Consider the following 7209-nt stretch of genomic DNA (forward strand, 5'->3'; position numbering starts at 1 on the left):
GTCACGAAAGTATTCATGCTGATGAGGTTGGCTGAATAATGCTGCTTAGTGCCGATTAATTTCTTCATTTCTCTCATGTGGCATCCTCCGCCACTATTACTGACGTTGTTCATTCCAGTCGCTGGCTTTCACCACTATGTTGGGGTAGGGCATCAAAATAAGATGGAAGTTCAGTTTCCAAAATGGAGAATGTGGACTTGGAATTTAAGTTCAGTTAGACTAAGTGTACACACAATGAGCATGTAGTGAGCACTTCAATTGTTGCGCCCAGCTCTTTTCCAGTTAAGTAAATGGTTGATGGGGTGGAGAAGCCCTTGCAACCATAGAGTGTAATTTGTGCTCAAGGATTGTCCAATGAATCTTTCAAACCTTCCAAATTACAGAGACATTTAATTACCAAGCATGAAATATATAAGGACAGGCGGTGTTTGTTTTTAAGGCTAAGGAACTTGTCAGTGGTAAAGCAAGAATGAAATCCAAAACTATCATGGATAAAAACCTTGTATTCTCATCCGACTTAGTGGTGAGGAACACTGCCAAAGCAAAAAACATCACATCTGATTGCTGAGTAGTTGATAATATCACGAGCCATTGAAATCATATGGGGAATATTTATAGAGCAGAAGGCCAAGGAACTGGAAAATTTAGCAATGTGAAATGACACTGTCAAATAATGGATTGATTTACCATCATAGAACACACAGTTTTGCAATGGTTGGTTGTGCGACAAGGCCTTTGCTATACAACTTGCTGACCCAATATATCCCATTTGTTCTGCGGGGTTGCGGCATTGGCTGGAAACATTTCAGGTGTTGTGTAAAAAAAAAGCTACTACACCTCATGCTACTTGGACACATGGCTTTTTGCACCAATATGCACTTGTTGAGGAAGATATTAAACCAGGTTTTCATACTGTTTTTGGCACTCATTAATTTTATCAAATCCAGAGCAACAAACACCAGTTTGCAGCGTTCTGTGAGGTGATATTCAAAATCATGAGGGGTCTGGATAGAGTAGATAGGGAGAAACTGTTCCCATTGGTGAAAAGATCTAGAGCAAGGGGGCACAGGTTTAAAGTAATTGGTAAAAGAAGCAAAAATGATATGAGAAAAATACTTTTTCAAGTGGTTAAGGTCTGGAATACACTCCCTGCGACTGTGGTGGAGGCAGGTTCAATGGAGGCATTTGAAGAGAATGTGCAGGGTTGTGGGGAGAAGGCGGGAGAGTGGCACAAAGTGAATTGCTCATTTGGAGAGCCTATGCAGACACAATGGGCCGAATGGCCTCCTTCTGTGCTGTAATAATTCTGTGATGCAGAGCACAATTCCATGCTAAAGCATACAGAGGTGAAATGGCTATTTCAAGGCAGAATGCTCATGTGTATATTTAATTTCAAGGAAGAAGTATGTACAACCTGAACTTGCCAAGGTGCTGAATAATGATGTGTGACTGGCTAAACTTGCAGATATGTTCAGTGAAATGGATAGACTGAATCAAACTATGCAAGGTGGGAGAAGGTGGAACACTTTTCACCCCATGTGAAAGAATTGATGCATTAAAAGGAAACCACAAATCTGGAAAATTTCCATCTCTTGGGGAGTGTTTGAGTTCTTACATTCAAGAAAAAAATGTTGACTTAAACATGATCAAACCAGCTGGTAGTGCATCTTTCTGGCGGATAAAACAAACTTAATACTTATTTTCCAGAATTCACAATGGGACAATCTGCTACACACTTAGGGGCTACAAAGCTCCTTTAGTAAGAATATTGAAGCTAAATTGCCACCCTTTATCCCATCAAAACTCTCAGAAAAGCTAATTGAAATTGCATCAGAAAGCTTCCTCAGAAACAAGTTTAGTGAGATAATTTTGGATACATCTTAGTGTGAATGCGCTGATGTATTCAGCCCTGTTTCTTCTTCTGCAGCACTGCAAGTGCTGGGCCCATTTAGCACAACCTGTTTATGTGAAGCCGGATTTTCAGCTATTAATCAATGAAAGCAAAGCACTGAACCAGAATAAATATTGAACATGACATGTGCATCTGCTTGTCAAAGGTACATCCATGTCTATACAGAATTCTTGCTCAGCACCAGCACCAAGTTTCACATTTAAGCAAAACAAAGGTAATAAATATATATAGCAAATGGTATAACTAATTTTATACAAAAAAATACTTATCATATTACAGGGGGTCTGTGGAATTTTTATAACACAGAGGGGGAAGGCTCAGAAGCAAAAAGCTTGAAAACCATTAAACCAATAGAAACAGATAAGTGACTCGATTTTGGGCTCAGCTGTTGCTCAGTGGTAGCTCTCTTGCCCCTGAATCAGAAGGCTGAGGCCCTAGTCCCACTTGACATACTTGAGCACATAATCTAGGATGACACTTCACTCCAATACTGAGGGAGAAAGGCACTGTTGGAGGTGTAGTCTTTTGGATGAGTTGTTAAACCAAGGACTCATCTTTCCTCTCAGGTGGCATCATTTGAATTCTCCTGTGTCCTAGCCAATATTTATCCTTCAATCAACATTTAAATGACTGCAGAGATTCACTATGTTGTACGGGTGTCTACAATTTAAAAGTGCTTCACTGGTTGCAAAGTGCATTGGTACATTCTGATGTCACAAGGTTCCGGATTCAAATCCCACTCCAGGGCCCCGAGTACAAAAATCAATGCTGTCGCTCTAGTGCAGCAATGAAGGAATGCACTGTCGGAGCTGCTGTTTTTCAGATGAGACGTTAAACCGAACCTCCATTTGCCTCCTTGGGTAGATGTAAAAAATCACAAGGCACTATTTCAAAGTACAGGGGAACTAGCCCTGGTGTCTTGGCCAATATTTATCCCTCAATCATCATCACAAAAACATATTATCTGGTCATTATCACATTACTGTTTGTGGGAGTTTTCTGTGTGCAAATGAGCTGCCATGTTTTCTACATTACAACAGTGACTATACTTCAAAATTACTTAATTGGTTGGAAAGCACTTTGAGACATTCAGTGATTGTGAAAAGCACTGCGTAAATGCAAGTCTCTCTCTCTCATGGCAGGTGTTGCATAAATGCATTTGTTTTTCATAGTTGAATTCAAATCATCTCATTTATTGCTGGAATCCCATTTGCATGCTGACCATGTTATTTATTACTCTGTTTATCAAAATCTCTTCGTGCTCATGACTAAGGAATTGGACTTTTCAATAGTGTGACGTTTTTATTTACATGATTTACTATCTGATTCGTGAGTTGGAAAAAACCATTGCAAAATAAGTCAAGAAAAAAGGTCAATTTCACACGACACCAACCTACTAAAATGGAAACACTTCATGGAAAGTATATTTTCAATAAGTTCGATATTCAGTGAATTGTATAATTCTTCTTGACGTCTAATCAGGTGAATGTTGTAATAAATGAGACAGCCTCCAACCCCAAGAACTGAAAGCTTGACAAACAATAATGAAACGCTGATTGGAAGACACGAGTAACATACCCAAAGTTCAAGAGAGTCGGGGCACAGAGGTGAGTATGGTGGCCATTACCAAGGAGAAGGTGCTAGGAAAACTGAAAGGTCTGAAGGTGGATAAATCACCTGGACCAGATGGATTACACCCCAGAGTTCTGAAGGAGATAGCTGAAGAGATAGTGGAGGCGTTAGTGATCTTTCAGGAATCACTGGAGTCAGGGAGGGTCCCAGAGGACTGGAAAATCGCTAATGTAACCCCCCCGTTTAGGAAGGGAGTGAGGCAAAAGACGGGAAATTACAGGCCAATTAGCCTGACCTCGGTCATTGGTAAGATTTTAGAGTCCATTATTAAGGTTGAGATTTCAGAATACTTGGAAGTGCATGGTAAAATAGGGCAAACTCAGTATTGTTTCATCAAGGGGAGGTCATGCCTGACAAATCTATTAGAATTCTTTGAGGAGGTAATGAGTAGGTTAGACAAAGGAGAGCCAATGGATGTTATCTACTTGGGCTTCCAGAAGGCCTTTGACAAGGTGCCGCACAGGAGGCTGCTCAGTAAGATAAGAGCCCATGGTGTTAGAGGCAAGGTACTAGCATGGATAGAAGATTGGCTGTCTGGCAGGAGGCAGAGAGTGGGGATAAGGGGGTCCTTCTCAGGATGGCGGCCGGTGACTAGTGGAGTTCCGCAGGGGTCAGTGTTGGGACCACAACTTTTCACTTTATACATTAGTGATCTAAATGAAGGAACTGAGGGCATCCAGGCTAAGATTGCAGATGATACAAAGATAAGTGGAGGGACAGGTAGTATTGTGGAGGCGGGGAGGCTGCAGAAGGATTTGGACAGGTTAGGAGAATGGGCAAAGAAGTGGCAGATGGAATACGACGTGAGGAAGTATGAGGTCATGCACTTTGGTAGGAAGAATAGAGGCATAGACTATTTTCTAAATGGGGAGTGAATTCAGAAACCTGGAGTGCAAAGAGACTTGGGAGTCCTAGTCCAGGATTCTCTTAAGGTTAACTTGCAAGTTGAGTCGGTAGTTAGGAAGGCAAATGCAATGTTGACATTTATTTCGAGAGAACTAGAATATAAAAGCAGGGATGTGCTGCTGAGGCTTTATAAGGCTCTGGTCAGACCACATTTAGAATATTGTGAGCAATTTTGGGCCCCGTATCTCAGGAAGGATGTTCTGGCCCTGGAGAGGGTCCAGAGGAGGTTCACGAGAACGATCCCAGGAATGAAAGGCTTAACATATGAGGAACATTTGAGGACTCTGGGTCTATACTCGATGGAGTTTAGAAGGATGAGGGGGGATCTGATTGAAACTTACAGAATACTGAAAGGCCTGGATAGAGTTGACGTGGGGAAGATGTTTCCATTAGTAGGAGAGACTAGGACCCGAGGGCACAGCCTCAGAGTAAAGGGGAGATCTTTTAGAACAGAGATGAGGAGAAACTTCTTTAGCCAGAGAGTGGTGATTCTATGGAATTCATTGCCACAGAAGACTGTGGAGGCCAGGTCATTGAGTGTATTTAAGACAGAGATAGATAGGTTCTTGATTGGTAAGGGGATGAAAGGTTACGGGGAGAAGGCGGGAGAATGGGGTTGAGAAACTTATCAGCCATGATTGAATGGCGGAGCAGACTTGATGGGCCGAATGGCCTAATTTCTGCGGCTATGTCTTATGGTCTTTAATCACTCAGATAGCACTGTGATAAAGTAAATCAAAAGCAGTTACCTCATGATTGTGGGACCAAAGATGGGGGAGGGAACCTTCCTGGAAATTTTTATTCGTAGTTGTGATTCCTTTTGAACGGTTTTTAAATCAAACAATTCAGTGTAAAAATTTCAATTTGTTTACATTTACACAATTGGAAAACATTTCACTCAACTGTGATGCACTTCCTCCATTGGTTCTGTTACATGTTGTATGTAAAAACTGAGCCTTACAGACTAGGTTCCGGTTCTTGATTCTTGGTCTGTTGTTACCTGCTCTTGGCCAGGATAGCCATCGTAGTGCTCCAATTCTGGCATGTCCCCACCCTGAGCTCAGGAAAGAAATGTCATCCAGGGCTCCTACTTCTGTCGCTTCTCCAGTGACTCTTGCAGTAGTGTCAATACTGACCGACAACGGCCTCAAGTTTGGCTGTCATACACCAGTATATTGTTCACAAATTAAAGATGACCATTTGGATGGCCTGAAGATGAGTACTGCCAAGCACCAGAGTAATCATATAACAATGGTCCTTTCATAGATAGTAGCTGATTCCAATTAGTAGCCGGAGCTAAATACACTCAGACTCATCAAGGGTGAATGGGAAGTTCTACTATCTGGTAAAAAGAACCTAGCGATCTAGCAGAAAGCTACCCTTGTATTGTTTTGCTTCCATAAAAATCACAGGAATTACCAAATGACAAGCAAGTATGGTTTCAATCAAGTAATTAAATTTATTTATTGTGCTTTCTTAGTATATGTCTAAGGGATTGCAGAAAAAAATGAAGCTTGATCTGTCACCTATTAGTATAGGTAAAATTAAAATGTGCTTTTGACACCTAAATCAGGTGAGTTTTAACAGGAATTCAATGAGGACTAGATAAATCTGGAAATGGTTCCAGGGTTAAAGGAAGCAACAGCTTGTGAAGAATGGCTTCTAAGCTGAGGAATTAATTTTCATGAGGACAGTACCATTTTTGCAGATAAAAGTATGACTGTGGCTTTCCACCCTGTGTTCAGACAGGAATGGGTGGTGGATGTGGGTGCTTGGGTTGGAGGCTCTTTGTTGGAACACTGTGCTGGAAGAGAAGTCGGTGCCTTGGAGTACATCTTTTCTCTTCTCTCCTAATTCTTAGGCTCCTTCTCGAGTCTTTTAAGCTATGTGAAGTGCCATGGGGCAATTTACTACATTAAAGATGATATACAAGTGTAAGTTGTTGAAATGGTGTCAGGCATGGTAAATTTCTAGAGTTTTAACCTTGTCAAACATAGTCCCTGGAAGCAGAATGACACTGCAGAGTTTATGATAGGTTTAAACATAATCTCAAAAAACATTAATAATAAGAAAAATATAACCCATTACCACAGAAGTGGTTTATTTCCATATAAATATCACATGGTTGGGTTACATCAAGTAACTTGAGAAATTTTGACAAGAGGTGTCCATAGGACTGTAAATAATACAAAAAAGGCCAGGTTAACCACACCTTTCAAATACTAACATGATCTTTAAACTACACACTAAGCACAGTATACATTATAAACACTAGTTACAGGAGTGCCTTCAATGTAAACAAGTGAAACCAAGGACTGTGGAGACAAATGCGTAATTGAGGTTAACAGATACCTGCATGTAAAACGCTCAACTTTGCACTTCAGAAGGACTTGGCGCTCACTGCTTAGAAAGTGATGCCTTAAAGAACGGCGGATAAAAGCTCACCCGGTTTACAGTGAACTATGTAATCATTGGTATATGGACAGGAATTAGAAGTTCAAATTTAGGAGTTCAGATGAGATCAGACAAACATGAAGTGACGTGTGTGGATGCTGAATGTCACCTGAAGCTTGAAATTAAGTCACAGATGATAACTAATTCCCACATATTCATGATAAAACCCAAACATTACAGGTATGGATTATTAACATTTTCTTACAATTTTAAGCTGGGAGTGCCAAGTATAGTTATGAAGTATTATGCTGGATTGGAAAATTCAACCAGAGCTGATTTACAGATGAACACATTTTGCTGTTGCA

This window comes from Cetorhinus maximus, chromosome 6 (genome assembly GCF_964194155.1).
Source record: "Cetorhinus maximus chromosome 6, sCetMax3.hap1.1, whole genome shotgun sequence".
NCBI lineage: Eukaryota > Metazoa > Chordata > Chondrichthyes > Lamniformes > Cetorhinidae > Cetorhinus > Cetorhinus maximus.